At 49.1% G+C, this 24,602-nt stretch overlaps 50 non-coding genes and 13 pseudogenes across 50 annotated transcripts; all 63 read right to left on the minus strand.

The window, feature by feature from the left end:
- Window positions 1–34: 34 nt before the first annotated feature.
- Window positions 35–153, minus strand: LOC139616469 (5S ribosomal RNA). Its single transcript, XR_011688135.1, has one exon. It is a non-coding gene; the product is annotated as a 5S ribosomal RNA (ribosomal RNA).
- A 272-nt stretch (window positions 154–425) lies between these two features.
- On the minus strand, window positions 426–544 carry LOC139615926 (5S ribosomal RNA). The gene has a single exon (XR_011687792.1). It is a non-coding gene; the product is annotated as a 5S ribosomal RNA (ribosomal RNA).
- A 272-nt stretch (window positions 545–816) lies between these two features.
- LOC139616138 (5S ribosomal RNA) lies at window positions 817–925 on the minus strand (annotated as a pseudogene).
- A 280-nt stretch (window positions 926–1,205) lies between these two features.
- LOC139615705 (5S ribosomal RNA) lies at window positions 1,206–1,324 on the minus strand. Its single transcript, XR_011687580.1, has one exon. It is a non-coding gene; the product is annotated as a 5S ribosomal RNA (ribosomal RNA).
- A 268-nt stretch (window positions 1,325–1,592) lies between these two features.
- LOC139616470 (5S ribosomal RNA) lies at window positions 1,593–1,711 on the minus strand. The gene has a single exon (XR_011688136.1). It is a non-coding gene; the product is annotated as a 5S ribosomal RNA (ribosomal RNA).
- A 272-nt stretch (window positions 1,712–1,983) lies between these two features.
- LOC139616255 (5S ribosomal RNA) lies at window positions 1,984–2,092 on the minus strand (annotated as a pseudogene).
- A 272-nt stretch (window positions 2,093–2,364) lies between these two features.
- Window positions 2,365–2,483, minus strand: LOC139616471 (5S ribosomal RNA). The gene has a single exon (XR_011688137.1). It is a non-coding gene; the product is annotated as a 5S ribosomal RNA (ribosomal RNA).
- Window positions 2,484–2,755: 272 nt separating this feature from the next.
- On the minus strand, window positions 2,756–2,874 carry LOC139616472 (5S ribosomal RNA). Its single transcript, XR_011688138.1, has one exon. It is a non-coding gene; the product is annotated as a 5S ribosomal RNA (ribosomal RNA).
- Window positions 2,875–3,146: 272 nt separating this feature from the next.
- LOC139616473 (5S ribosomal RNA) lies at window positions 3,147–3,265 on the minus strand. Its single transcript, XR_011688139.1, has one exon. It is a non-coding gene; the product is annotated as a 5S ribosomal RNA (ribosomal RNA).
- Window positions 3,266–3,537: 272 nt separating this feature from the next.
- Window positions 3,538–3,656, minus strand: LOC139616474 (5S ribosomal RNA). Its single transcript, XR_011688140.1, has one exon. It is a non-coding gene; the product is annotated as a 5S ribosomal RNA (ribosomal RNA).
- Window positions 3,657–3,936: 280 nt separating this feature from the next.
- Window positions 3,937–4,055, minus strand: LOC139616475 (5S ribosomal RNA). Its single transcript, XR_011688141.1, has one exon. It is a non-coding gene; the product is annotated as a 5S ribosomal RNA (ribosomal RNA).
- A 272-nt stretch (window positions 4,056–4,327) lies between these two features.
- On the minus strand, window positions 4,328–4,446 carry LOC139616477 (5S ribosomal RNA). Its single transcript, XR_011688143.1, has one exon. It is a non-coding gene; the product is annotated as a 5S ribosomal RNA (ribosomal RNA).
- A 280-nt stretch (window positions 4,447–4,726) lies between these two features.
- Window positions 4,727–4,845, minus strand: LOC139616020 (5S ribosomal RNA). The gene has a single exon (XR_011687883.1). It is a non-coding gene; the product is annotated as a 5S ribosomal RNA (ribosomal RNA).
- Window positions 4,846–5,125: 280 nt separating this feature from the next.
- LOC139615706 (5S ribosomal RNA) lies at window positions 5,126–5,244 on the minus strand. Its single transcript, XR_011687581.1, has one exon. It is a non-coding gene; the product is annotated as a 5S ribosomal RNA (ribosomal RNA).
- A 272-nt stretch (window positions 5,245–5,516) lies between these two features.
- LOC139616478 (5S ribosomal RNA) lies at window positions 5,517–5,635 on the minus strand. Its single transcript, XR_011688144.1, has one exon. It is a non-coding gene; the product is annotated as a 5S ribosomal RNA (ribosomal RNA).
- A 272-nt stretch (window positions 5,636–5,907) lies between these two features.
- On the minus strand, window positions 5,908–6,026 carry LOC139615732 (5S ribosomal RNA). Its single transcript, XR_011687606.1, has one exon. It is a non-coding gene; the product is annotated as a 5S ribosomal RNA (ribosomal RNA).
- A 280-nt stretch (window positions 6,027–6,306) lies between these two features.
- On the minus strand, window positions 6,307–6,425 carry LOC139615707 (5S ribosomal RNA). Its single transcript, XR_011687582.1, has one exon. It is a non-coding gene; the product is annotated as a 5S ribosomal RNA (ribosomal RNA).
- Window positions 6,426–6,697: 272 nt separating this feature from the next.
- On the minus strand, window positions 6,698–6,816 carry LOC139616480 (5S ribosomal RNA). Its single transcript, XR_011688145.1, has one exon. It is a non-coding gene; the product is annotated as a 5S ribosomal RNA (ribosomal RNA).
- A 272-nt stretch (window positions 6,817–7,088) lies between these two features.
- LOC139616481 (5S ribosomal RNA) lies at window positions 7,089–7,207 on the minus strand. Its single transcript, XR_011688146.1, has one exon. It is a non-coding gene; the product is annotated as a 5S ribosomal RNA (ribosomal RNA).
- Window positions 7,208–7,479: 272 nt separating this feature from the next.
- LOC139615927 (5S ribosomal RNA) lies at window positions 7,480–7,598 on the minus strand. The gene has a single exon (XR_011687793.1). It is a non-coding gene; the product is annotated as a 5S ribosomal RNA (ribosomal RNA).
- A 272-nt stretch (window positions 7,599–7,870) lies between these two features.
- On the minus strand, window positions 7,871–7,979 carry LOC139616256 (5S ribosomal RNA; annotated as a pseudogene).
- Window positions 7,980–8,251: 272 nt separating this feature from the next.
- LOC139616482 (5S ribosomal RNA) lies at window positions 8,252–8,370 on the minus strand. Its single transcript, XR_011688147.1, has one exon. It is a non-coding gene; the product is annotated as a 5S ribosomal RNA (ribosomal RNA).
- Window positions 8,371–8,642: 272 nt separating this feature from the next.
- LOC139616483 (5S ribosomal RNA) lies at window positions 8,643–8,761 on the minus strand. Its single transcript, XR_011688148.1, has one exon. It is a non-coding gene; the product is annotated as a 5S ribosomal RNA (ribosomal RNA).
- A 272-nt stretch (window positions 8,762–9,033) lies between these two features.
- On the minus strand, window positions 9,034–9,152 carry LOC139616484 (5S ribosomal RNA). Its single transcript, XR_011688149.1, has one exon. It is a non-coding gene; the product is annotated as a 5S ribosomal RNA (ribosomal RNA).
- A 272-nt stretch (window positions 9,153–9,424) lies between these two features.
- Window positions 9,425–9,543, minus strand: LOC139616485 (5S ribosomal RNA). The gene has a single exon (XR_011688150.1). It is a non-coding gene; the product is annotated as a 5S ribosomal RNA (ribosomal RNA).
- Window positions 9,544–9,823: 280 nt separating this feature from the next.
- Window positions 9,824–9,942, minus strand: LOC139616486 (5S ribosomal RNA). Its single transcript, XR_011688151.1, has one exon. It is a non-coding gene; the product is annotated as a 5S ribosomal RNA (ribosomal RNA).
- A 272-nt stretch (window positions 9,943–10,214) lies between these two features.
- LOC139616487 (5S ribosomal RNA) lies at window positions 10,215–10,333 on the minus strand. The gene has a single exon (XR_011688152.1). It is a non-coding gene; the product is annotated as a 5S ribosomal RNA (ribosomal RNA).
- Window positions 10,334–10,605: 272 nt separating this feature from the next.
- Window positions 10,606–10,724, minus strand: LOC139615928 (5S ribosomal RNA). Its single transcript, XR_011687794.1, has one exon. It is a non-coding gene; the product is annotated as a 5S ribosomal RNA (ribosomal RNA).
- A 272-nt stretch (window positions 10,725–10,996) lies between these two features.
- Window positions 10,997–11,105, minus strand: LOC139616139 (5S ribosomal RNA; annotated as a pseudogene).
- A 272-nt stretch (window positions 11,106–11,377) lies between these two features.
- LOC139615830 (5S ribosomal RNA) lies at window positions 11,378–11,496 on the minus strand. The gene has a single exon (XR_011687697.1). It is a non-coding gene; the product is annotated as a 5S ribosomal RNA (ribosomal RNA).
- Window positions 11,497–11,776: 280 nt separating this feature from the next.
- Window positions 11,777–11,895, minus strand: LOC139615733 (5S ribosomal RNA). The gene has a single exon (XR_011687607.1). It is a non-coding gene; the product is annotated as a 5S ribosomal RNA (ribosomal RNA).
- Window positions 11,896–12,167: 272 nt separating this feature from the next.
- LOC139616302 (5S ribosomal RNA) lies at window positions 12,168–12,276 on the minus strand (annotated as a pseudogene).
- Window positions 12,277–12,548: 272 nt separating this feature from the next.
- On the minus strand, window positions 12,549–12,657 carry LOC139616140 (5S ribosomal RNA; annotated as a pseudogene).
- Window positions 12,658–12,929: 272 nt separating this feature from the next.
- Window positions 12,930–13,048, minus strand: LOC139616489 (5S ribosomal RNA). The gene has a single exon (XR_011688154.1). It is a non-coding gene; the product is annotated as a 5S ribosomal RNA (ribosomal RNA).
- Window positions 13,049–13,320: 272 nt separating this feature from the next.
- Window positions 13,321–13,439, minus strand: LOC139616490 (5S ribosomal RNA). The gene has a single exon (XR_011688155.1). It is a non-coding gene; the product is annotated as a 5S ribosomal RNA (ribosomal RNA).
- A 280-nt stretch (window positions 13,440–13,719) lies between these two features.
- Window positions 13,720–13,838, minus strand: LOC139616491 (5S ribosomal RNA). Its single transcript, XR_011688156.1, has one exon. It is a non-coding gene; the product is annotated as a 5S ribosomal RNA (ribosomal RNA).
- Window positions 13,839–14,110: 272 nt separating this feature from the next.
- LOC139616492 (5S ribosomal RNA) lies at window positions 14,111–14,229 on the minus strand. Its single transcript, XR_011688157.1, has one exon. It is a non-coding gene; the product is annotated as a 5S ribosomal RNA (ribosomal RNA).
- Window positions 14,230–14,501: 272 nt separating this feature from the next.
- Window positions 14,502–14,620, minus strand: LOC139615929 (5S ribosomal RNA). Its single transcript, XR_011687795.1, has one exon. It is a non-coding gene; the product is annotated as a 5S ribosomal RNA (ribosomal RNA).
- Window positions 14,621–14,892: 272 nt separating this feature from the next.
- Window positions 14,893–15,001, minus strand: LOC139616141 (5S ribosomal RNA; annotated as a pseudogene).
- Window positions 15,002–15,273: 272 nt separating this feature from the next.
- LOC139615831 (5S ribosomal RNA) lies at window positions 15,274–15,392 on the minus strand. Its single transcript, XR_011687698.1, has one exon. It is a non-coding gene; the product is annotated as a 5S ribosomal RNA (ribosomal RNA).
- Window positions 15,393–15,672: 280 nt separating this feature from the next.
- LOC139615735 (5S ribosomal RNA) lies at window positions 15,673–15,791 on the minus strand. Its single transcript, XR_011687608.1, has one exon. It is a non-coding gene; the product is annotated as a 5S ribosomal RNA (ribosomal RNA).
- A 272-nt stretch (window positions 15,792–16,063) lies between these two features.
- On the minus strand, window positions 16,064–16,172 carry LOC139616303 (5S ribosomal RNA; annotated as a pseudogene).
- Window positions 16,173–16,444: 272 nt separating this feature from the next.
- Window positions 16,445–16,553, minus strand: LOC139616142 (5S ribosomal RNA; annotated as a pseudogene).
- A 272-nt stretch (window positions 16,554–16,825) lies between these two features.
- LOC139616493 (5S ribosomal RNA) lies at window positions 16,826–16,944 on the minus strand. Its single transcript, XR_011688158.1, has one exon. It is a non-coding gene; the product is annotated as a 5S ribosomal RNA (ribosomal RNA).
- A 272-nt stretch (window positions 16,945–17,216) lies between these two features.
- Window positions 17,217–17,335, minus strand: LOC139615503 (5S ribosomal RNA). Its single transcript, XR_011687387.1, has one exon. It is a non-coding gene; the product is annotated as a 5S ribosomal RNA (ribosomal RNA).
- Window positions 17,336–17,607: 272 nt separating this feature from the next.
- Window positions 17,608–17,726, minus strand: LOC139616060 (5S ribosomal RNA). The gene has a single exon (XR_011687921.1). It is a non-coding gene; the product is annotated as a 5S ribosomal RNA (ribosomal RNA).
- Window positions 17,727–18,006: 280 nt separating this feature from the next.
- Window positions 18,007–18,125, minus strand: LOC139616494 (5S ribosomal RNA). The gene has a single exon (XR_011688159.1). It is a non-coding gene; the product is annotated as a 5S ribosomal RNA (ribosomal RNA).
- Window positions 18,126–18,397: 272 nt separating this feature from the next.
- Window positions 18,398–18,516, minus strand: LOC139616007 (5S ribosomal RNA). The gene has a single exon (XR_011687870.1). It is a non-coding gene; the product is annotated as a 5S ribosomal RNA (ribosomal RNA).
- Window positions 18,517–18,788: 272 nt separating this feature from the next.
- Window positions 18,789–18,907, minus strand: LOC139616086 (5S ribosomal RNA). The gene has a single exon (XR_011687945.1). It is a non-coding gene; the product is annotated as a 5S ribosomal RNA (ribosomal RNA).
- Window positions 18,908–19,179: 272 nt separating this feature from the next.
- On the minus strand, window positions 19,180–19,288 carry LOC139616144 (5S ribosomal RNA; annotated as a pseudogene).
- A 272-nt stretch (window positions 19,289–19,560) lies between these two features.
- LOC139615894 (5S ribosomal RNA) lies at window positions 19,561–19,679 on the minus strand. The gene has a single exon (XR_011687758.1). It is a non-coding gene; the product is annotated as a 5S ribosomal RNA (ribosomal RNA).
- A 272-nt stretch (window positions 19,680–19,951) lies between these two features.
- LOC139616258 (5S ribosomal RNA) lies at window positions 19,952–20,060 on the minus strand (annotated as a pseudogene).
- Window positions 20,061–20,332: 272 nt separating this feature from the next.
- On the minus strand, window positions 20,333–20,451 carry LOC139616496 (5S ribosomal RNA). The gene has a single exon (XR_011688160.1). It is a non-coding gene; the product is annotated as a 5S ribosomal RNA (ribosomal RNA).
- A 272-nt stretch (window positions 20,452–20,723) lies between these two features.
- On the minus strand, window positions 20,724–20,842 carry LOC139616344 (5S ribosomal RNA). The gene has a single exon (XR_011688014.1). It is a non-coding gene; the product is annotated as a 5S ribosomal RNA (ribosomal RNA).
- A 272-nt stretch (window positions 20,843–21,114) lies between these two features.
- On the minus strand, window positions 21,115–21,233 carry LOC139616036 (5S ribosomal RNA). The gene has a single exon (XR_011687898.1). It is a non-coding gene; the product is annotated as a 5S ribosomal RNA (ribosomal RNA).
- Window positions 21,234–21,513: 280 nt separating this feature from the next.
- Window positions 21,514–21,632, minus strand: LOC139615910 (5S ribosomal RNA). Its single transcript, XR_011687773.1, has one exon. It is a non-coding gene; the product is annotated as a 5S ribosomal RNA (ribosomal RNA).
- A 280-nt stretch (window positions 21,633–21,912) lies between these two features.
- LOC139615630 (5S ribosomal RNA) lies at window positions 21,913–22,031 on the minus strand. The gene has a single exon (XR_011687508.1). It is a non-coding gene; the product is annotated as a 5S ribosomal RNA (ribosomal RNA).
- A 272-nt stretch (window positions 22,032–22,303) lies between these two features.
- On the minus strand, window positions 22,304–22,412 carry LOC139616229 (5S ribosomal RNA; annotated as a pseudogene).
- Window positions 22,413–22,692: 280 nt separating this feature from the next.
- On the minus strand, window positions 22,693–22,811 carry LOC139615710 (5S ribosomal RNA). Its single transcript, XR_011687584.1, has one exon. It is a non-coding gene; the product is annotated as a 5S ribosomal RNA (ribosomal RNA).
- Window positions 22,812–23,083: 272 nt separating this feature from the next.
- On the minus strand, window positions 23,084–23,202 carry LOC139615895 (5S ribosomal RNA). Its single transcript, XR_011687759.1, has one exon. It is a non-coding gene; the product is annotated as a 5S ribosomal RNA (ribosomal RNA).
- A 272-nt stretch (window positions 23,203–23,474) lies between these two features.
- On the minus strand, window positions 23,475–23,593 carry LOC139616497 (5S ribosomal RNA). The gene has a single exon (XR_011688161.1). It is a non-coding gene; the product is annotated as a 5S ribosomal RNA (ribosomal RNA).
- A 272-nt stretch (window positions 23,594–23,865) lies between these two features.
- On the minus strand, window positions 23,866–23,984 carry LOC139616498 (5S ribosomal RNA). The gene has a single exon (XR_011688162.1). It is a non-coding gene; the product is annotated as a 5S ribosomal RNA (ribosomal RNA).
- A 272-nt stretch (window positions 23,985–24,256) lies between these two features.
- Window positions 24,257–24,365, minus strand: LOC139616230 (5S ribosomal RNA; annotated as a pseudogene).
- Between the last annotated feature and the right edge of the window lie 237 nt (window positions 24,366–24,602).

The following is a 24,602-nucleotide window of genomic DNA, read 5'->3' on the forward strand; positions in this document are numbered from 1 at the left end:
AGCGTCCTCTGTTGTTTGCACAGAAAAGTGAAAAAGCTTACAGCACCTGGTATTCCCAGGCGGTCTCCCATCCAAGTACTAACCAGGCCCGACCCTGCTTAGCTTCCGAGATCGGACGAGATCGGGCGTGCTCAGGGTGGTATGGCCGTAAGCCGCAGAGCAAGTGACAACTACCCCCTTTATACATGATGATCCACACCATCACAGACATGGCTGTGTATGTCAAGCGCGGGTGTCTTTGCTCGACTTTCTTTCTTTCTTTCTTTCTCTCAACTTGTCAACTGTGTAATGTGATAATATGAAAGTGTGGTTTGTGCACTGTGAGCTGAACTGTCTGCACAGTGATTGACAGTTGAGCAGTGGCACAGTCAGTGCTGTTTACTGAAGCAGCAGCGTCCTCTGTTGTTTGCACAGAAAAGTGAAAAAGCTTACAGCACCTGGTATTCCCAGGCGGTCTCCCACCCAAGTACTAACCAGGCCCGACCTTGCTTAGCTTCCGAGATCGGACGAGATCGGGCGTGCTCAGGGTGGTATGGCCGTAAGCCGCAGAGCAAGTGACAACTACCCCCTTTATACATGATGATCCACACCATCACAGACATGGCTGTGTATGTCAAGCGCGGGTGTCTTTGCTCGACTTTCTTTCTTTCTTTCTTTCTCTCAACTTGTCAACTGTGTAATGTGATAATATGAAAGTGTGGTTTGTGCACTGTGAGCTGAACTGTCTGCACAGTGATTGACAGTTGAGCAGTGGCACAGTCAGTGCTGTTTACTGAAGCAGCAGCGTCCTCTGTTGTTTGCACAGAAAAGTGAAAAAGCTTACAGCACCTGGTATTCCCAGGCGGTCTCCCATCCAAGTACTAACCAGGCCCGACCCTGCTTAGCTTCCGAGATCGGGCGTGCTCAGGGTGGTATGGCCGTAAGCCGCAGAGCAAGTGACAACTACCCCCTTTATACATGATGATCCACACCATCACAGACATGGCTGTGTATGTCAAGCGCGGGTGTCTTTGCTCGACTTTCTTTCTTTCTTTCTTTCTCTCAACTTGTCAACTTGTCAACTGTGTAATGTGATAATATGAAAGTGTGGTTTGTGCACTGTGAGCTGAACTGTCTGCACAGTGATTGACAGTTGAGCAGTGGCACAGTCAGTGCTGTTTACTGAAGCAGCAGCGTCCTCTGTTGTTTGCACAGAAAAGTGAAAAAGCTTACAGCACCTGGTATTCCCAGGCGGTCTCCCACCCAAGTACTAACCAGGCCCGACCCTGCTTAGCTTCCGAGATCGGACGAGATCGGGCGTGCTCAGGGTGGTATGGCCGTAAGCCGCAGAGCAAGTGACAACTACCCCCTTTATACATGATGATCCACACCATCACAGACATGGCTGTGTATGTCAAGCGCAGGTGTCTTTGCTCGACTTTCTTTCTTTCTTTCTCTCAACTTGTCAACTGTGTAATGTGATAATATGAAAGTGTGGTTTGTGCACTGTGAGCTGAACTGTCTGCACAGTGATTGACAGTTGAGCAGTGGCACAGTCAGTGCTGTTTACTGAAGCAGCAGCGTCCTCTGTTGTTTGCACAGAAAAGTGAAAAAGCTTACAGCACCTGGTATTCCCAGGCGGTCTCCCATCCAAGTACTAACCAGGCCCGACCCTGCTTAGCTTCCGAGATCGGACGAGATCGGGCGTGCTCAGGGTGGTATGGCCGTAAGCCGCAGAGCAAGTGACAACTACCCCCTTTATACATGATGATCCACACCATCACAGACATGGCTGTGTATGTCAAGCGCGGGTGTCTTTGCTCGACTTTCTTTCTTTCTTTCTTTCTCTCAACTTGTCAACTGTGTAATGTGATAATATGAAAGTGTGGTTTGTGCACTGTGAGCTGAACTGTCTGCACAGTGATTGACAGTTGAGCAGTGGCACAGTCAGTGCTGTTTACTGAAGCAGCAGCGTCCTCTGTTGTTTGCACAGAAAAGTGAAAAAGCTTACAGCACCTGGTATTCCCAGGCGGTCTCCCATCCAAGTACTAACCAGGCCCGACCCTGCTTAGCTTCCGAGATCAGGCGTGCTCAGGGTGGTATGGCCGTAAGCCGCAGAGCAAGTGACAACTACCCCCTTTATACATGATGATCCACACCATCACAGACATGGCTGCGTATGTCAAGCGCGGGTGTCTTTGCTCGACTTTCTTTCTTTCTTTCTTTCTCTCAACTTGTCAACTGTGTAATGTGATAATATGAAAGTGTGGTTTGTGCACTGTGAGCTGAACTGTCTGCACAGTGATTGACAGTTGAGCAGTGGCACAGTCAGTGCTGTTTACTGAAGCAGCAGCGTCCTCTGTTGTTTGCACAGAAAAGTGAAAAAGCTTACAGCACCTGGTATTCCCAGGCGGTCTCCCATCCAAGTACTAACCAGGCCCGACCCTGCTTAGCTTCCGAGATCGGACGAGATCGGGCGTGCTCAGGGTGGTATGGCCGTAAGCCGCAGAGCAAGTGACAACTACCCCCTTTATACATGATGATCCACACCATCACAGACATGGCTGTGTATGTCAAGCGCGGGTGTCTTTGCTCGACTTTCTTTCTTTCTTTCTTTCTCTCAACTTGTCAACTGTGTAATGTGATAATATGAAAGTGTGGTTTGTGCACTGTGAGCTGAACTGTCTGCACAGTGATTGACAGTTGAGCAGTGGCACAGTCAGTGCTGTTTACTGAAGCAGCAGCGTCCTCTGTTGTTTGCACAGAAAAGTGAAAAAGCTTACAGCACCTGGTATTCCCAGGCGGTCTCCCATCCAAGTACTAACCAGGCCCGACCCTGCTTAGCTTCCGAGATCGGACGAGATCGGGCGTGCTCAGGGTGGTATGGCCGTAAGCCGCAGAGCAAGTGACAACTACCCCCTTTATACATGATGATCCACACCATCACAGACATGGCTGTGTATGTCAAGCGCGGGTGTCTTTGCTCGACTTTCTTTCTTTCTTTCTTTCTCTCAACTTGTCAACTGTGTAATGTGATAATATGAAAGTGTGGTTTGTGCACTGTGAGCTGAACTGTCTGCACAGTGATTGACAGTTGAGCAGTGGCACAGTCAGTGCTGTTTACTGAAGCAGCAGCGTCCTCTGTTGTTTGCACAGAAAAGTGAAAAAGCTTACAGCACCTGGTATTCCCAGGCGGTCTCCCATCCAAGTACTAACCAGGCCCGACCCTGCTTAGCTTCCGAGATCGGACGAGATCGGGCGTGCTCAGGGTGGTATGGCCGTAAGCCGCAGAGCAAGTGACAACTACCCCCTTTATACATGATGATCCACACCATCACAGACATGGCTGTGTATGTCAAGCGCGGGTGTCTTTGCTCGACTTTCTTTCTTTCTTTCTTTCTCTCAACTTGTCAACTGTGTAATGTGATAATATGAAAGTGTGGTTTGTGCACTGTGAGCTGAACTGTCTGCACAGTGATTGACAGTTGAGCAGTGGCACAGTCAGTGCTGTTTACTGAAGCAGCAGCGTCCTCTGTTGTTTGCACAGAAAAGTGAAAAAGCTTACAGCACCTGGTATTCCCAGGCGGTCTCCCATCCAAGTACTAACCAGGCCCGACCCTGCTTAGCTTCCGAGATCGGACGAGATCGGGCGTGCTCAGGGTGGTATGGCCGTAAGCCGCAGAGAAAGTGACAACTACCCCCTTTATACATGATGATCCACACCATCACAGACATGGCTGTGTATGTCAAGCGCGGGTGTCTTTGCTTGACTTTCTTTCTTTCTTTCTTTCTCTCAACTTGTCAACTTGTCAACTGTGTAATGTGATAATATGAAAGTGTGGTTTGTGCACTGTGAGCTGAACTGTCTGCACAGTGATTGACAGTTGAGCAGTGGCACAGTCAGTGCTGTTTACTGAAGCAGCAGCGTCCTCTGTTGTTTGCACAGAAAAGTGAAAAAGCTTACAGCACCTGGTATTCCCAGGCGGTCTCCCATCCAAGTACTAACCAGGCCCGACCCTGCTTAGCTTCCGAGATCGGACGAGATCGGGCGTGCTCAGGGTGGTATGGCCGTAAGCCGCAGAGAAAGTGACAACTACCCCCTTTATACATGATGATCCACACCATCACAGACATGGCTGTGTATGTCAAGCACGGGTGTCTTTGCTCGACTTTCTTTCTTTCTTTCTTTCTCTCAACTTGTCAACTGTGTAATGTGATAATATGAAAGTGTGGTTTGTGCACTGTGAGCTGAACTGTCTGCACAGTGATTGACAGTTGAGCAGTGGCACAGTCAGTGCTGTTTACTGAAGCAGCAGCGTCCTCTGTTGTTTGCACAGAAAAGTGAAAAAGCTTACAGCACCTGGTATTCCCAGGCGGTCTCCCATCCAAGTACTAACCAGGCCCGACCCTGCTTAGCTTCCGAGATCGGACGAGATCGGGCGTGCTCAGGGTGGTATGGCCGTAAGCCGGAGAGCAAGTGACAACTACCCCCTTTATACATGATGATCCACACCATCACAGACATGGCTGTGTATGTGAAGCGCGGGTGTCTTTGCTCGACTTTCTTTCTTTCTTTCTTTCTCTCAACTTGTCAACTTGTCAACTGTGTAATGTGATAATATGAAAGTGTGGTTTGTGCACTGTGAGCTGAACTGTCTGCACAGTGATTGACAGTTGAGCAGTGGCACAGTCAGTGCTGTTTACTGAAGCAGCAGCGTCCTCTGTTGTTTGCACAGAAAAGTGAAAAAGCTTACAGCACCTGGTATTCCCAGGCGGTCTCCCATCCAAGTACTAACCAGGCCCGACCCTGCTTAGCTTCGGAGATCTGACGAGATCGGGCGTGCTCAGGGTGGTATGGCCGTAAGCCGGAGAGCAAGTGACAACTACCCCCTTTATACATGATGATCCACACCATCACAGACATGGCTGTGTATGTCAAGCGCGGGTGTCTTTGCTCGACTTTCTTTCTTTCTTTCTTTCTCTCAACTTGTCAACTTGTCAACTGTGTAATGTGATAATATGAAAGTGTGGTTTGTGCACTGTGAGCTGAACTGTCTGCACAGTGATTGACAGTTGAGCAGTGGCACAGTCAGTGCTGTTTACTGAAGCAGCAGCGTCCTCTGTTGTTTGCACAGAAAAGTGAAAAAGCTTACAGCACCTGGTATTCCCAGGCGGTCTCCCACCCAAGTACTAACCAGGCCCGACCCTGCTTAGCTTCCGAGATCGGACGAGATCGGGCGTGCTCAGGGTGGTATGGCCGTAAGCCGCAGAGCAAGTGACAACTACCCCCTTTATACATGATGATCCACACCATCACAGACATGGCTGTGTATGTCAAGCGCGGGTGTCTTTGCTCGACTTTCTTTCTTTCTTTCTTTCTCTCAACTTGTCAACTGTGTAATGTGATAATATGAAAGTGTGGTTTGTGCACTGTGAGCTGAACTGTCTGCACAGTGATTGACAGTTGAGCAGTGGCACAGTCAGTGCTGTTTACTGAAGCAGCAGCGTCCTCTGTTGTTTGCACAGAAAAGTGAAAAAGCTTACAGCACCTGGTATTCCCAGGCGGTCTCCCATCCAAGTACTAACCAGGCCCGACCCTGCTTAGCTTCCGAGATCGGACGAGATCGGGCGTGCTCAGGGTGGTATGGCCGTAAGCCGCAGAGCAAGTGACAACTACCCCCTTTATACATGATGATCCACACCATCACAGACATGGCTGTGTATGTCAAGCGCGGGTGTCTTTGCTCGACTTTCTTTCTTTCTTTCTTTCTCTCAACTTGTCAACTGTGTAATGTGATAATATGAAAGTGTGGTTTGTGCACTGTGAGCTGAACTGTCTGCACAGTGATTGACAGTTGAGCAGTGGCACAGTCAGTGCTGTTTACTGAAGCAGCAGCGTCCTCTGTTGTTTGCACAGAAAAGTGAAAAAGCTTACAGCACCTGGTATTCCCAGGCGGTCTCCCATCCAAGTACTAACCAGGCCCGACCCTGCTTAGCTTCCGAGATCGAACGAGATCGGGCGTGCTCAGGGTGGTATGGCCGTAAGCCGCAGAGCAAGTGACAACTACCCCCTTTATACATGATGATCCACACCATCACAGACATGGCTGTGTATGTCAAGCGCGGGTGTCTTTGCTCGACTTTCTTTCTTTCTTTCTTTCTCTCAACTTGTCAACTTGTCAACTGTGTAATGTGATAATATGAAAGTGTGGTTTGTGCACTGTGAGCTGAACTGTCTGCACAGTGATTGACAGTTGAGCAGTGGCACAGTCAGTGCTGTTTACTGAAGCAGCAGCGTCCTCTGTTGTTTGCACAGAAAAGTGAAAAAGCTTACAGCACCTGGTATTCCCAGGCGGTCTCCCACCCAAGTACTAACCAGGCCCGACCCTGCTTAGCTTCCGAGATCGGACGAGATCGGGCGTGCTCAGGGTGGTATGGCCGTAAGCCGCAGAGCAAGTGACAACTACCCCCTTTATACATGATGATCCACACCATCACAGACATGGCTGTGTATGTCAAGCGCGGGTGTCTTTGCTCGACTTTCTTTCTTTCTTTCTTTCTCTCAACTTGTCAACTGTGTAATGTGATAATATGAAAGTGTGGTTTGTGCACTGTGAGCTGAACTGTCTGCACAGTGATTGACAGTTGAGCAGTGGCACAGTCAGTGCTGTTTACTGAAGCAGCAGCGTCCTCTGTTGTTTGCACAGAAAAGTGAAAAAGCTTACAGCACCTGGTATTCCCAGGCGGTCTCCCATCCAAGTACTAACCAGGCCCGACCCTGCTTAGCTTCCGAGATCGGACGAGATCGGGCGTGCTCAGGGTGGTATGGCCGTAAGCCGCAGAGCAAGTGACAACTACCCCCTTTATACATGATGATCCACACCATCACAGACATGGCTGTGTATGTCAAGCGCGGGTGTCTTTGCTCGACTTTCTTTCTTTCTTTCTTTCTCTCAACTTGTCAACTGTGTAATGTGATAATATGAAAGTGTGGTTTGTGCACTGTGAGCTGAACTGTCTGCACAGTGATTGACAGTTGAGCAGTGGCACAGTCAGTGCTGTTTACTGAAGCAGCAGCGTCCTCTGTTGTTTGCACAGAAAAGTGAAAAAGCTTACAGCACCTGGTATTCCCAGGCGGTCTCCCATCCAAGTACTAACCAGGCCCGACCCTGCTTAGCTTCCGAGATCGGACGAGATCGGGCGTGCTCAGGGTGGTATGGCCGTAAGCCGCAGAGCAAGTGACAACTACCCCCTTTATACATGATGATCCACACCATCACAGACATGGCTGTGTATGTCAAGCGCGGGTGTCTTTGCTCGACTTTCTTTCTTTCTTTCTTTCTCTCAACTTGTCAACTGTGTAATGTGATAATATGAAAGTGTGGTTTGTGCACTGTGAGCTGAACTGTCTGCACAGTGATTGACAGTTGAGCAGTGGCACAGTCAGTGCTGTTTACTGAAGCAGCAGCGTCCTCTGTTGTTTGCACAGAAAAGTGAAAAAGCTTACAGCACCTGGTATTCCCAGGCGGTCTCCCACCCAAGTACTAACCAGGCCCGACCTTGCTTAGCTTCCGAGATCGGACGAGATCGGGCGTGCTCAGGGTGGTATGGCCGTAAGCCGCAGAGCAAGTGACAACTACCCCCTTTATACATGATGATCCACACCATCACAGACATGGCTGTGTATGTCAAGCGCGGGTGTCTTTGCTCGACTTTCTTTCTTTCTTTCTTTCTCTCAACTTGTCAACTGTGTAATGTGATAATATGAAAGTGTGGTTTGTGCACTGTGAGCTGAACTGTCTGCACAGTGATTGACAGTTGAGCAGTGGCACAGTCAGTGCTGTTTACTGAAGCAGCAGCGTCCTCTGTTGTTTGCACAGAAAAGTGAAAAAGCTTACAGCACCTGGTATTCCCAGGCGGTCTCCCATCCAAGTACTAACCAGGCCCGACCCTGCTTAGCTTCCGAGATCAGGCGTGCTCAGGGTGGTATGGCCGTAAGCCGCAGAGCAAGTGACAACTACCCCCTTTATACATGATGATCCACACCATCACAGACATGGCTGCGTATGTCAAGCGCGGGTGTCTTTGCTCGACTTTCTTTCTTTCTTTCTTTCTCTCAACTTGTCAACTGTGTAATGTGATAATATGAAAGTGTGGTTTGTGCACTGTGAGCTGAACTGTCTGCACAGTGATTGACAGTTGAGCAGTGGCACAGTCAGTGCTGTTTACTGAAGCAGCAGCGTCCTCTGTTGTTTGCACAGAAAAGTGAAAAAGCTTACAGCACCTGGTATTCCCAGGCGGTCTCCCATCCAAGTACTAACCAGGCCCGACCCTGCTTAGCTTCCGAGATCGGACGAGATCGGGCGTGCTCAGGGTGGTATGGCCGTAAGCCGCAGAGCAAGTGACAACTACCCCCTTTATACATGATGATCCACACCATCACAGACATGGCTGTGTATGTCAAGCGCGGGTGTCTTTGCTCGACTTTCTTTCTTTCTTTCTTTCTCTCAACTTGTCAACTGTGTAATGTGATAATATGAAAGTGTGGTTTGTGCACTGTGAGCTGAACTGTCTGCACAGTGATTGACAGTTGAGCAGTGGCACAGTCAGTGCTGTTTACTGAAGCAGCAGCGTCCTCTGTTGTTTGCACAGAAAAGTGAAAAAGCTTACAGCACCTGGTATTCCCAGGCGGTCTCCCATCCAAGTACTAACCAGGCCCGACCCTGCTTAGCTTCCGAGATCGGACGAGATCGGGCGTGCTCAGGGTGGTATGGCCGTAAGCCGCAGAGCAAGTGACAACTACCCCCTTTATACATGATGATCCACACCATCACAGACATGGCTGTGTATGTCAAGCGCGGGTGTCTTTGCTCGACTTTCTTTCTTTCTTTCTTTCTCTCAACTTGTCAACTGTGTAATGTGATAATATGAAAGTGTGGTTTGTGCACTGTGAGCTGAACTGTCTGCACAGTGATTGACAGTTGAGCAGTGGCACAGTCAGTGCTGTTTACTGAAGCAGCAGCGTCCTCTGTTGTTTGCACAGAAAAGTGAAAAAGCTTACAGCACCTGGTATTCCCAGGCGGTCTCCCATCCAAGTACTAACCAGGCCCGACCCTGCTTAGCTTCCGAGATCGGACGAGATCGGGCGTGCTCAGGGTGGTATGGCCGTAAGCCGCAGAGCAAGTGACAACTACCCCCTTTATACATGATGATCCACACCATCACAGACATGGCTGTGTATGTCAAGCGCGGGTGTCTTTGCTCGACTTTCTTTCTTTCTTTCTTTCTCTCAACTTGTCAACTGTGTAATGTGATAATATGAAAGTGTGGTTTGTGCACTGTGAGCTGAACTGTCTGCACAGTGATTGACAGTTGAGCAGTGGCACAGTCAGTGCTGTTTACTGAAGCAGCAGCGTCCTCTGTTGTTTGCACAGAAAAGTGAAAAAGCTTACAGCACCTGGTATTCCCAGGCGGTCTCCCATCCAAGTACTAACCAGGCCCGACCCTGCTTAGCTTCCGAGATCGGACGAGATCGGGCGTGCTCAGGGTGGTATGGCCGTAAGCCGCAGAGAAAGTGACAACTACCCCCTTTATACATGATGATCCACACCATCACAGACATGGCTGTGTATGTCAAGCGCGGGTGTCTTTGCTTGACTTTCTTTCTTTCTTTCTTTCTCTCAACTTGTCAACTTGTCAACTGTGTAATGTGATAATATGAAAGTGTGGTTTGTGCACTGTGAGCTGAACTGTCTGCACAGTGATTGACAGTTGAGCAGTGGCACAGTCAGTGCTGTTTACTGAAGCAGCAGCGTCCTCTGTTGTTTGCACAGAAAAGTGAAAAAGCTTACAGCACCTGGTATTCCCAGGCGGTCTCCCATCCAAGTACTAACCAGGCCCGACCCTGCTTAGCTTCCGAGATCGGACGAGATCGGGCGTGCTCAGGGTGGTATGGCCGTAAGCCGCAGAGAAAGTGACAACTACCCCCTTTATACATGATGATCCACACCATCACAGACATGGCTGTGTATGTCAAGCACGGGTGTCTTTGCTCGACTTTCTTTCTTTCTTTCTTTCTCTCAACTTGTCAACTGTGTAATGTGATAATATGAAAGTGTGGTTTGTGCACTGTGAGCTGAACTGTCTGCACAGTGATTGACAGTTGAGCAGTGGCACAGTCAGTGCTGTTTACTGAAGCAGCAGCGTCCTCTGTTGTTTGCACAGAAAAGTGAAAAAGCTTACAGCACCTGGTATTCCCAGGCGGTCTCCCATCCAAGTACTAACCAGGCCCGACCCTGCTTAGCTTCCGAGATCGGACGAGATCGGGCGTGCTCAGGGTGGTATGGCCGTAAGCCGCAGAGCAAGTGACAACTACCCCCTTTATACATGATGATCCACACCATCACAGACATGGCTGTGTATGTCAAGCGCGGGTGTCTTTGCTCGACTTTCTTTCTTTCTTTCTTTCTCTCAACTTGTCAACTGTGTAATGTGATAATATGAAAGTGTGGTTTGTGCACTGTGAGCTGAACTGTCTGCACAGTGATTGACAGTTGAGCAGTGGCACAGTCAGTGCTGTTTACTGAAGCAGCAGCGTCCTCTGTTGTTTGCACAGAAAAGTGAAAAAGCTTACAGCACCTGGTATTCCCAGGCGGTCTCCCACCCAAGTACTAACCAGGCCCGACCTTGCTTAGCTTCCGAGATCGGACGAGATCGGGCGTGCTCAGGGTGGTATGGCCGTAAGCCGCAGAGCAAGTGACAACTACCCCCTTTATACATGATGATCCACACCATCACAGACATGGCTGTGTATGTCAAGCGCGGGTGTCTTTGCTCGACTTTCTTTCTTTCTTTCTTTCTCTCAACTTGTCAACTGTGTAATGTGATAATATGAAAGTGTGGTTTGTGCACTGTGAGCTGAACTGTCTGCACAGTGATTGACAGTTGAGCAGTGGCACAGTCAGTGCTGTTTACTGAAGCAGCAGCGTCCTCTGTTGTTTGCACAGAAAAGTGAAAAAGCTTACAGCACCTGGTATTCCCAGGCGGTCTCCCATCCAAGTACTAACCAGGCCCGACCCTGCTTAGCTTCCGAGATCGGGCGTGCTCAGGGTGGTATGGCCGTAAGCCGCAGAGCAAGTGACAACTACCCCCTTTATACATGATGATCCACACCATCACAGACATGGCTGTGTATGTCAAGCGCGGGTGTCTTTGCTCGACTTTCTTTCTTTCTTTCTTTCTCTCAACTTGTCAACTGTGTAATGTGATAATATGAAAGTGTGGTTTGTGCACTGTGAGCTGAACTGTCTGCACAGTGATTGACAGTTGAGCAGTGGCACAGTCAGTGCTGTTTACTGAAGCAGCAGCGTCCTCTGTTGTTTGCACAGAAAAGTGAAAAAGCTTACAGCACCTGGTATTCCCAGGCGGTCTCCCATCCAAGTACTAACCAGGCCCAACCCTGCTTAGCTTCCGAGATCGGACAAGATCGGGCGTGCTCAGGGTGGTATGGCCGTAAGCCGCAGAGCAAGTGACAACTACCCCCTTTATACATGATGATCCACACCATCACAGACATGGCTGTGTATGTCAAGCGCGGGTGTCTTTGCTCGACTTTCTTTCTTTCTTTCTTTCTCTCAACTTGTCAACTTGTCAACTGTGTAATGTGAAAATATGAAAGTGTGGTTTGTGCACTGTGAGCTGAACTGTCTGCACAGTGATTGACAGTTGAGCAGTGGCACAGTCAGTGCTGTTTACTGAAGCAGCAGCGTCCTCTGTTGTTTGCACAGAAAAGTGAAAAAGCTTACAGCACCTGGTATTCCCAGGCGGTCTCCCATCCAAGTACTAACCAGGCCCGACCCTGCTTAGCTTCCGAGATCGAACGAGATCGGGCGTGCTCAGGGTGGTATGGCCGTAAGCCGCAGAGCAAGTGACAACTACCCCCTTTATACATGATGATCCACACCATCACAGACATGGCTGTGTATGTCAAGCGCGGGTGTCTTTGCTCGACTTTCTTTCTTTCTTTCTTTCTCTCAACTTGTCAACTGTGTAATGTGAAAATATGAAAGTGTGGTTTGTGCACTGTGAGCTGAACTGTCTGCACAGTGATTGACAGTTGAGCAGTGGCACAGTCAGTGCTGTTTACTGAAGCAGCAGCGTCCTCTGTTGTTTGCACAGAAAAGTGAAAAAGCTTACAGCACCTGGTATTCCCAGGCGGTCTCCCATCCAAGTACTAACCAGACCCGACCCTGCTTAGCTTCCGAGATCTGGCGTGCTCAGGGTGGTATGGCCGTAAGCCGCAGAGCAAGTGACAACTACCCCCTTTATACATGATGATCCACACCATCACAGACATGGCTGTGTATGTCAAGCGCGGGTGTCTTTGCTCGACTTTCTTTCTTTCTTTCTTTCTCTCAACTTGTCAACTGTGTAATGTGATAATATGAAAGTGTGGTTTGTGCACTGTGAGCTGAACTGTCTGCACAGTGATTGACAGTTGAGCAGTGGCACAGTCAGTGCTGTTTACTGAAGCAGCAGCGTCCTCTGTTGTTTGCACAGAAAAGTGAAAAAGCTTACAGCACCTGGTATTCCCAGGCGGTCTCCCATCCAAGTACTAACCAGGCCCGACCCTGCTTAGCTTCCGAGATCGGGCGTGCTCAGGGTGGTATGGCCGTAAGCCGCAGAGCAAGTGACAACTACCCCCTTTATACATGATGATCCACACCATCACAGACATGGCTGCGTATGTCAAGCGCGGGTGTCTTTGCTCGACTTTCTTTCTTTCTTTCTTTCTCTCAACTTGTCAACTGTGTAATGTGATAATATGAAAGTGTGGTTTGTGCACTGTGAGCTGAACTGTCTGCACAGTGATTGACAGTTGAGCAGTGGCACAGTCAGTGCTGTTTACTGAAGCAGCAGCGTCCTCTGTTGTTTGCACAGAAAAGTGAAAAAGCTTACAGCACCTGGTATTCCCAGGCGGTCTCCCATCCAAGTACTAACCAGGCCCGACCCTGCTTAGCTTCCGAGATCGGACGAGATCGGGCGTGCTCAGGGTGGTATGGCCGTAAGCCGCAGAGCAAGTGACAACTACCCCCTTTATACATGATGATCCACACCATCACAGACATGGCTGTGTATGTCAAGCGCGGGTGTCTTTGCTCGACTTTCTTTCTTTCTTTCTTTCTCTCAACTTGTCAACTGTGTAATGTGATAATATGAAAGTGTGGTTTGTGCACTGTGAGCTGAACTGTCTGCACAGTGATTGACAGTTGAGCAGTGGCACAGTCAGTGCTGTTTACTGAAGCAGCAGCGTCCTCTGTTGTTTGCACAGAAAAGTGAAAAAGCTTACAGCACCTGGTATTCCCAGGCGGTCTCCCATCCAAGTACTAACCAGGCCCGACCCTGCTTAGCTTCCGAGATCGGACGAGATCGGGCGTGCTCAGGGTGGTATGGCCGTAAGCCGCAGAGAAAGTGACAACTACCCCCTTTATACATGATGATCCACACCATCACAGACATGGCTGTGTATGTCAAGCGCGGGTGTCTTTGCTTGACTTTCTTTCTTTCTTTCTTTCTCTCAACTTGTCAACTTGTCAACTGTGTAATGTGATAATATGAAAGTGTGGTTTGTGCACTGTGAGCTGAACTGTCTGCACAGTGATTGACAGTTGAGCAGTGGCACAGTCAGTGCTGTTTACTGAAGCAGCAGCGTCCTCTGTTGTTTGCACAGAAAAGTGAAAAAGCTTACAGCACCTGGTATTCCCAGGCGGTCTCCCATCCAAGTACTAACCAGGCCCGACCCTGCTTAGCTTCCGAGATCGGACGAGATCGGGCGTGCTCAGGGTGGTATGGCCGTAAGCCGCAGAGAAAGTGACAACTACCCCCTTTATACATGATGATCCACACCATCACAGACATGGCTGTGTATGTCAAGCACGGGTGTCTTTGCTCGACTTTCTTTCTTTCTTTCTTTCTCTCAACTTGTCAACTGTGTAATGTGATAATATGAAAGTGTGGTTTGTGCACTGTGAGCTGAACTGTCTGCACAGTGATTGACAGTTGAGCAGTGGCACAGTCAGTGCTGTTTACTGAAGCAGCAGCGTCCTCTGTTGTTTGCACAGAAAAGTGAAAAAGCTTACAGCACCTGGTATTCCCAGGCGGTCTCCCATCCAAGTACTAACCAGGCCCGACCCTGCTTAGCTTCCGAGATCGGACGAGATCGGGCGTGCTCAGGGTGGTATGGCCGTAAGCCGCAGAGCAAGTGACAACTACCCCCTTTATACATGATGATCCACACCATCACAGACATGGCTGTGTATGTCAAGCGCGGGTGTCTTTGCTCGACTTTCTTTCTTTCTTTCTTTCTCTCAACTTGTCAACTGTGTAATGTGATAATATGAAAGTGTGGTTTGTGCACTGTGAGCTGAACTGTCTGCACAGTGATTGACAGTTGAGCAGTGGCACAGTCAGTGCTGTTTACTGAAGCAGCAGCGTCCTCTGTTGTTTGCACAGAAAAGTGAAAAAGCTTACAGCACCTGGTATTCCCAGGCGGTCTCCCACCCAAGTACTAACCAGGCCCGACCTTGCTTAGCTTCCGAGATCGGACGAGATCGGGCGTGCTCAGGGTGGTATGGCCGTAAGCCGCAGAGCAAGTGACAACTACCCCCTTTATACATGATGATCCACACCATCACAGACATGGCTGTGTATGTCAAGCGCGGGTGTCTTTGCTCGACTTTCTTTCTTTCTTTCTTTCTCTCAACTTGTCAACTGTGTAATGTGATAATATGAAAGTGTGGTTTGTGCACTGTGAGCTGAACTGTCTGCACAGTGATTGACAGTTGAGCAGTGGCACAGTCAGTGCTGTTTACTGAAGCAGCAGCGTCCTCTGTTGTTTGCACAGAAAAGTGAAAAAGCTTACAGCACCTGGTATTCCCAGGCGGTCTCCCATCCAAGTACTAACCAGGCCCGACCCTGCTTAGCTTCCGAGATCGGGCGTGCTCAGGGTGGTATGGCCGTAAGCCGCAGAGCAAGTGACAACTACCCCCTTTATACATGATGATCCACACCATCACAGACATGGCTGTGTATGTCAAGCGCGGGTGTCTTTGCTCGACTTTCTTTCTTTCTTTCTTTCTCTCAACTTGTCAACTGTGTAATGTGATAATATGAAAGTGTGGTTTGTGCACTGTGAGCTGAACTGTCTGCACAGTGATTGACAGTTGAGCAGTGGCACAGTCAGTGCTGTTTACTGAAGCAGCAGCGTCCTCTGTTGTTTGCACAGAAAAGTGAAAAAGCTTACAGCACCTGGTATTCCCAGGCGGTCTCCCATCCAAGTACTAACCAGGCCCAACCCTGCTTAGCTTCCGAGATCGGACAAGATCGGGCGTGCTCAGGGTGGTATGGCCGTAAGCCGCAGAGCAAGTGACAACTACCCCCTTTATACATGATGATCCACACCATCACAGACATGGCTGTGTATGTCAAGCGCGGGTGTCTTTGCTCGACTTTCTTTCTTTCTTTCTTTCTCTCAACTTGTCAACTTGTCAACTGTGTAATGTGAAAATATGAAAGTGTGGTTTGTGCACTGTGAGCTGAACTGTCTGCACAGTGATTGACAGTTGAGCAGTGGCACAGTCAGTGCTGTTTACTGAAGCAGCAGCGTCCTCTGTTGTTTGCACAGAAAAGTGAAAAAGCTTACAGCACCTGGTATTCCCAGGCGGTCTCCCATCCAAGTACTAACCAGGCCCGACCCTGCTTAGCTTCCGAGATCGAACGAGATCGGGCGTGCTCAGGGTGGTATGGCCGTAAGCCGCAGAGCAAGTGACAACTACCCCCTTTATACATGATGATCCACACCATCACAGACATGGCTGTGTATGTCAAGCGCGGGTGTCTTTGCTCGACTTTCTTTCTTTCTTTCTTTCTCTCAACTTGTCAACTGTGTAATGTGAAAATATGAAAGTGTGGTTTGTGCACTGTGAGCTGAACTGTCTGCACAGTGATTGACAGTTGAGCAGTGGCACAGTCAGTGCTGTTTACTGAAGCAGCAGCGTCCTCTGTTGTTTGCACAGAAAAGTGAAAAAGCTTACAGCACCTGGTATTCCCAGGCGGTCTCCCATCCAAGTACTAACCAGACCCGACCCTGCTTAGCTTCCGAGATCTGGCGTGCTCAGGGTGGTATGGCCGTAAGCCGCAGAGCAAGTGACAACTACCCCCTTTATACATGATGATCCACACCATCACAGACATGGCTGTGTATGTCAAGCGCGGGTGTCTTTGCTCGACTTTCTTTCTTTCTTTCTTTCTCTCAACTTGTCAACTGTGTAATGTGATAATATGAAAGTGTGGTTTGTGCACTGTGAGCTGAACTGTCTGCACAGTGATTGACAGTTGAGCAGTGGCACAGTCAGTGCTGTTTACTGAAGCAGCAGCGTCCTCTGTTGTTTGCACAGAAAAGTGAAAAAGCTTACAGCACCTGGTATTCCCAGGCGGTCTCCCATCCAAGTACTAACCAGGCCCGACCCTGCTTAGCTTCCGAGATCGGGCGTGCTCAGGGTGGTATGGCCGTAAGCCGCAGAGCAAGTGACAACTACCCCCTTTATACATGATGATCCACACCATCACAGACATGGCTGCGTATGTCAAGCGCGGGTGTCTTTGCTCGACTTTCTTTCTTTCTTTCTTTCTCTCAACTTGTCAACTGTGTAATGTGATAATATGAAAGTGTGGTTTGTGCACTGTGAGCTGAACTGTCTGCACAGTGATTGACAGTTGAGCAGTGGCACAGTCAGTGCTGTTTACTGAAGCAGCAGCGTCCTCTGTTGTTTGCACAGAAAAGTGAAAAAGCTTACAGCACCTGGTATTCCCAGGCGGTCTCCCATCCAAGTACTAACCAGGCCCGACCCTGCTTAGCTTCCGAGATCGGACGAGATCGGGCGTGCTCAGGGTGGTATGGCCGTAAGCCGCAGAGCAAGTGACAACTACCCCCTTTATACATGATGATCCACACCATCACAGACATGGCTGTGTATGTCAAGCGCGGGTGTCTTTGCTCGACTTTCTTTCTTTCTTTCTTTCTCTCAACTTGTCAACTGTGTAATGTGATAATATGAAAGTGTGGTTTGTGCACTGTGAGCTGAACTGTCTGCACAGTGATTGACAGTTGAGCAGTGGCACAGTCAGTGCTGTTTACTGAAGCAGCAGCGTCCTCTGTTGTTTGCACAGAAAAGTGAAAAAGCTTACAGCACCTGGTATTCCCAGGCGGTCTCCCATCCAAGTACTAACCAGGCCCGACCCTGCTTAACTTCCGAGATCGGACGAGATCGGGCGTGCTCAGGGTGGTATGGCCGTAAGCCGCAGAGCAAGTGACAACTACCCCCTTTATACATGATGATCCACACCATCACAGACATGGCTGTGTATGTCAAGCGCGGGTGTCTTTGCTCGACTTTCTTTCTTTCTTTCTTTCTCTCAACTTGTCAACTGTGTAATGTGAAAATATGAAAGTGTGGTTTGTGCACTGTGAGCTGAACTGTCTGCACAGTGATTGACAGTTGAGCAGTGGCACAGTCAGTGCTGTTTACTGAAGCAGCAGCGTCCTCTGTTGTTTGCACAGAAAAGTGAAAAAGCTTACAGCACCTGGTATTCCCAGGCGGTCTCCCATCCAAGTACTAAACAGGCCCGACCCTGCTTAGCTTCCTAGATCGGACGAGATCGGGCGTGCTCAGGGTGGTATGGCCGTAAGCCGGAGAGCAAGTGACAACTACCCCCTTTATACATGATGATCCACACCATCACAGACATGGCTGTGTACGTCAAGCGCGGGTGTCTTTGCTTGACTTTCTTTTTTTCTTTCTTTCTCTCAACTTGTCAACTTGTCAACTGTGTAATGTGATAATATGAAAGTGTGGTTTGTGCACTGTGAGCTGAACTGTCTGCACAGTGATTGACAGTTGAGCAGTGGCACAGTCAGTGCTGTTTACTGAAGCAGCAGCGTCCTCTGTTGTTTGCACAGAAAAGTGAAAAAGCTTACAGCACCTGGTATTCCCAGGCGGTCTCCCATCCAAGTACTAACCAGGCCCGACCCTGCTTAGCTTCCGAGATCGGACGAGATCGGGCGTGCTCAGGGTGGTATGGCCGTAAGCCGCAGAGAAAGTGACAACTACCCCCTTTATACATGATGATCCACACCATCACAGACATGGCTGTGTATGTCAAGCGCGGGTGTCTTTGCTCGACTTTCTTTCTTTCTTTCTTTCTCTCAACTTGTCAACTGTGTAATGTGATAATATGAAAGTGTGGTTTGTGCACTGTGAGCTGAACTGTCTGCACAGTGATTGACAGTTGAGCAGTGGCACAGTCAGTGCTGTTTACTGAAGCAGCAGCGTCCTCTGTTGTTTGCACAGAAAAGTGAAAAAGCTTACAGCACCTGGTATTCCCAGGCGGTCTCCCATCCAAGTACTAACCAGGCCCGACCCTGCTTAGCTTCCGAGATCGGACGAGATTGGGCGTGCTCAGGGTGGTATGGCCGTAAGCCGCAGAGCAAGTGACAACTACCCCCTTTATACATGATGATCCACACCATCACAGACATGGCTGTGTATGTCAAGCGCGGGTGTCTTTGCTCGACTTTCTTTCTTTCTTTCTTTCTCTCAACTTGTCAACTGTGTAATGTTATAATATGAAAGTGTGGTTTGTGCACTGTGAGCTGAACTGTCTGCACAGTGACTGCCAGTTGAGCAGTGGCACAGTCAGTGCTGTTTACTGAAGCAGCAGCGTCCTCTGTTGTTTGCACAGAAAAGTGAAAAAGCTTACAGCACCTGGTATTCCCAGGCGGTCTCCCACCCAATTACTAACCAGGCCCGACCTTGCTTAGCTTCCGAGATCGGACGAGATCGGGCGTGCTCAGGGTGGTATGGCCGTAAGCCGCAGAGCAAGTGACAACTACCCCCTTTATACATGATGATCCACACCATCACAGACATGGCTGTGTATGTCAAGCGCGGGTGTCTTTGCTCGACTTTCTTTCTTTCTTTCTTTCTCTCAACTTGTCAACTGTGTAATGTGATAATATGAAAGTGTGGTTTGTGCACTGTGAGCTGAACTGTCTGCACAGTGATTGACAGTTGAGCAGTGGCACAGTCAGTGCTGTTTACTGAAGCAGCAGCGTCCTCTGTTGTTTGCACAGAAAAGTGAAAAAGCTTACAGCACCTGGTATTCCCAGGCGGTCTCCCATCCAAGTACTAACCAGGCCCGACCCTGCTTAGCTTCCGAGATCGGGCGTGCTCAGGGTGGTATGGCCGTAAGCCGCAGAGCAAGTGACAACTACCCCCTTTATACATGATGATCCACACCATCACAGACATGGCTGCGTATGTCAAGCGCGGGTGTCTTTGCTCGACTTTCTTTCTTTCTTTCTTTCTCTCAACTTGTCAACTGTGTAATGTGATAATATGAAAGTGTGGTTTGTGCACTGTGAGCTGAACTGTCTGCACAGTGATTGACAGTTGAGCAGTGGCACAGTCAGTGCTGTTTACTGAAGCAGCAGCGTCCTCTGTTGTTTGCACAGAAAAGTGAAAAAGCTTACAGCACCTGGTATTCCCAGGCGGTCTCCCATCCAAGTACTAACCAGGCCCGACCCTGCTTAGCTTCCGAGATCGGACAAGATCGGGCGTGCTCAGGGTGGTATGGCCGTAAGCCGCAGAGCAAGTGACAACTACCCCCTTTATACATGATGATCCACACCATCACAGACATGGCTGTGTATGTCAAGCGCGGGTGTCTTTGCTCGACTTTCTTTCTTTCTTTCTTTCTCTCAACTTGTCAACTGTGTAATGTGATAATATGAAAGTGTGGTTTGTGCACTGTGAGCTGAACTGTCTGCACAGTGATTGACAGTTGAGCAGTGGCACAGTCAGTGCTGTTTACTGAAGCAGCAGCGTCCTCTGTTGTTTGCACAGAAAAGTGAAAAAGCTTACAGCACCTGGTATTCCCAGGCGGTCTCCCATCCAAGTACTAACCAGGCCCGACCCTGCTTAGCTTCCGAGATCAGGCGTGCTCAGGGTGGTATGGCCGTAAGCCGCAGAGCAAGTGACAACTACCCCCTTTATACATGATGATCCACACCATCACAGACATGGCTGCGTATGTCAAGCGCGGGTGTCTTTGCTCGACTTTCTTTCTTTCTTTCTTTCTCTCAACTTGTCAACTGTGTAATGTGATAATATGAAAGTGTGGTTTGTGCACTGTGAGCTGAACTGTCTGCACAGTGATTGACAGTTGAGCAGTGGCACAGTCAGTGCTGTTTACTGAAGCAGCAGCGTCCTCTGTTGTTTGCACAGAAAAGTGAAAAAGCTTACAGCACCTGGTATTCCCAGGCGGTCTCCCATCCAAGTACTAACCAGGCCCGACCCTGCTTAGCTTCCGAGATCGGACGAGATCGGGCGTGCTCAGGGTGGTATGGCCGTAAGCCGCAGAGCAAGTGACAACTACCCCCTTTATACATGATGATCCACACCATCACAGACATGGCTGTGTATGTCAAGCGCGGGTGTCTTTGCTCGACTTTCTTTCTTTCTTTCTTTCTCTCAACTTGTCAACTGTGTAATGTGATAATATGAAAGTGTGGTTTGTGCACTGTGAGCTGAACTGTCTGCACAGTGATTGACAGTTGAGCAGTGGCACAGTCAGTGCTGTTTACTGAAGCAGCAGCGTCCTCTGTTGTTTGCACAGAAAAGTGAAAAAGCTTACAGCACCTGGTATTCCCAGGCGGTCTCCCATCCAAGTACTAACCAGGCCCGACCCTGCTTAACTTCCGAGATCGGACGAGATCGGGCGTGCTCAGGGTGGTATGGCCGTAAGCCGCAGAGCAAGTGACAACTACCCCCTTTATACATGATGATCCACACCATCACAGACATGGCTGTGTATGTCAAGCGCGGGTGTCTTTGCTCGACTTTCTTTCTTTCTTTCTTTCTCTCAACTTGTCAACTGTGTAATGTGAAAATATGAAAGTGTGGTTTGTGCACTGTGAGCTGAACTGTCTGCACAGTGATTGACAGTTGAGCAGTGGCACAGTCAGTGCTGTTTACTGAAGCAGCAGCGTCCTCTGTTGTTTGCACAGAAAAGTGAAAAAGCTTACAGCACCTGGTATTCCCAGGCGGTCTCCCATCCAAGTACTAACCAGGCCCGACCCTGCTTAGCTTCCTAGATCAGACGAGATCGGGCGTGCTCAGGGTGGTATGGCTGTAAGCCGGAGAGCAAGTGACAACTACCCCCTTTATACATGATGATCCACACCATCACAGACATGGCTGTGTACGTCAAGCGCGGGTGTCTTTGCTTGACTTTCTTTTTTTCTTTCTTTCTCTCAACTTGTCAACTTGTCAACTGTGTAATGTGATAATATGAAAGTGTGGTTTGTGCACTGTGAGCTGAACTGTCTGCACAGTGATTGACAGTTGAGCAGTGGCACAGTCAGTGCTGTTTACTGAAGCAGCAGCGTCCTCTGTTGTTTGCACAGAAAAGTGAAAAAGCTTACAGCACCTGGTATTCCCAGGCGGTCTCCCATCCAAGTACTAACCAGGCCCGACCCTGCTTAGCTTCCGAGATCGGACGAGATCGGGCTTGCTCAGGGTGGTATGGCCGTAAGCCGCAGAGCAAGTGACAACTACCCCCTTTATACATGATGATCCACACCATCACAGACATGGCTGTGTATGTCAAGCGCGGGTGTCTTTGCTCGACTTTCTTTCTTTCTTTCTTTCTCTCAACTTGTCAACTTGTCAACTGTGTAATGTGATAATATGAAAGTGTGGTTTGTGCACTGTGAGCTGAACTGTCTGCACAGTGATTGACAGTTGAGCAGTGGCACAGTCAGTGCTGTTTACTGAAGCAGCAGCGTCCTCTGTTGTTTGCACAGAAAAGTGAAAAAGCTTACAGCACCTGGTATTCCCAGGCGGTCTCCCATCCAAGTACTAACCAGGCCCGACCCTGCTTAGCTTCCGAGATCTGACGAGATCGGGCGTGCTCAGGGTGGTATGGCCGTAAGCCGGAGAGCAAGTGACAACTACCCCCTTTATACATGATGATCCACACCATCACAGACATGGCTGTGTATGTCAAGCGCGGGTGTCTTTGCTCGACTTTCTTTCTTTCTTTCTTTCTCTCAACTTGTCAACTGTGTAATGTGATAATATGAAAGTGTGGTTTGTGCACTGTGAGCTGAACTGTCTGCACAGTGACTGCCAGTTGAGCAGTGGCACAGTCAGTGCTGTTTACTGAAGCAGCAGCGTCCTCTGTTGTTTGCACAGAAAAGTGAAAAAGCTTACAGCACCTGGTATTCCCAGGCGGTCTCCCATTCAAGTACTAACCAGGCCCGACCCTGCTTAGCTTCCGAGATCGGGCGTGCTCAGGGTGGTATGGCCGTAAGCCGCAGAGCAAGTGACAACTACCCCCTTTATACATGATGATCCACACCATCACAGACATGGCTGTGTATGTCAAGCGCGGGTGTCTTTGCTCGACTTTCTTTCTTTCTTTCTTTCTCTCAACTTGTCAACTTGTCAACTGTGTAATGTGATAATATGAAAGTGTGGTTTGTGCACTGTGAGCTGAACTGTCTGCACAGTGATTGACAGTTGAGCAGTGGCACAGTCAGTGCTGTTTACTGAAGCAGCAGCGTCCTCTGTTGTTTGCACAGAAAAGTGAAAAAGCTTACAGCACCTGGTATTCCCAGGCGGTCTCCCACCCAAGTACTAACCAGGCCCGACCCTGCTTAGCTTCCGAGATCGGACGAGATCGGGCGTGCTCAGGGTGGTATGGCCGTAAGCCGCAGAGCAAGTGACAACTACCCCCTTTATACATGATGATCCACACCATCACAGACATGGCTGTGTATGTCAAGCGCGGGTGTCTTTGCTCGACTTTCTTTCTTTCTTTCTTTCTCTCAACTTGTCAACTGTGTAATGTGATAATATGAAAGTGTGGTTTGTGCACTGTGAGCTGAACTGTCTGCACAGTGATTGACAGTTGAGCAGTGGCACAGTCAGTGCTGTTTACTGAAGCAGCAGCGTCCTCTGTTGTTTGCACAGAAAAGTGAAAAAGCTTACAGCACCTGGTATTCCCAGGCGGTCTCCCATCCAAGTACTAACCAGGCCCGACCCTGCTTAGCTTCCGAGATCGGACAAGATCGGGCGTGCTCAGGGTGGTATGGCCGTAAGCCGCAGAGCAAGTGACAACTACCCCCTTTATACATGATGATCCACACCATCACAGACATGGCTGTGTATGTCAAGCGCGGGTGTCTTTGCTCGACTTTCTTTCTTTCTTTCTTTCTCTCAACTTGTCAACTGTGTAATGTGATAATATGAAAGTGTGGTTTGTGCACTGTGAGCTGAACTGTCTGCACAGTGATTGACAGTTGAGCAGTGGCACAGTCAGTGCTGTTTACTGAAGCAGCAGCGTCCTCTGTTGTTTGCACAGAAAAGTGAAAAAGCTTACAGCACCTGGTATTCCCAGGCGGTCTCCCATCCAAGTACTAACCAGGCCCGACCCTGCTTAGCTTCCGAGATCGGACGAGATCGGGCGTGCTCAGGGTGGTATGGCCGTAAGCCGCAGAGCAAGTGACAACTACCCCCTTTATACATGATGATCCACACCATCACAGACATGGCTGTGTATGTCAAGCGCGGGTGTCTTTGCTCGACTTTCTTTCTTTCTTTCTTTCTCTCAACTTGTCAACTGTGTAATGTGATAATATGAAAGTGTGGTTTGTGCACTGTGAGCTGAACTGTCTGCACAGTGATTGACAGTTGAGCAGTGGCACAGTCAGTGCTGTTTACTGAAGCAGCAGCGTCCTCTGTTGTTTGCACAGAAAAGTGAAAAAGCTTACAGCACCTGGTATTCCCAGGCGGTCTCCCATCCAAGTACTAACCAGGCCCGACCCTGCTTAGCTTCCGAGATCGGACGAGATCGGGCGTGCTCAGGGTGGTATGGCCGTAAGCCGCAGAGCAAGTGACAACTACCCCCTTTATACATGATGATCCACACCATCACAGACATGGCTGTGTATGTCAAGCGCGGGTGTCTTTGCTCGACTTTCTTTCTTTCTTTCTTTCTCTCAACTTGTCAACTGTGTAATGTGATAATATGAAAGTGTGGTTTGTGCACTGTGAGCTGAACTGTCTGCACAGTGACTGCCAGTTGAGCAGTGGCACAGTCAGTGCTGTTTACTGAAGCAGCAGCGTCCTCTGTTGTTTGCACAGAAAAGTGAAAAAGCTTACAGCACCTGGTATTCCCAGGCGGTCTCCCATTCAAGTACTAACCAGGCCCGACCCTGCTTAGCTTCCGAGATCGGGCGTGCTCAGGGTGGTATGGCCGTAAGCCGCAGAGCAAGTGACAACTACCCCCTTTATACATGATGATCCACACCATCACAGACATGGCTGTGTATGTCAAGCGCGGGTGTCTTTGCTCGACTTTCTTTCTTTCTTTCTTTCTCTCAACTTGTCAACTTGTCAACTGTGTAATGTGATAATATGAAAGTGTGGTTTGTGCACTGTGAGCTGAACTGTCTGCACAGTGATTGACAGTTGAGCAGTGGCACAGTCAGTGCTGTTTAC

Source organism: Trachinotus anak, unplaced genomic scaffold (assembly GCF_046630095.1).
Source record: "Trachinotus anak isolate AG129_WGS33_773 ecotype Australia unplaced genomic scaffold, CSIRO_AGI_Tana_v1 ptg000056l, whole genome shotgun sequence".
Taxonomy (NCBI): domain Eukaryota; kingdom Metazoa; phylum Chordata; class Actinopteri; order Carangiformes; family Carangidae; genus Trachinotus; species Trachinotus anak.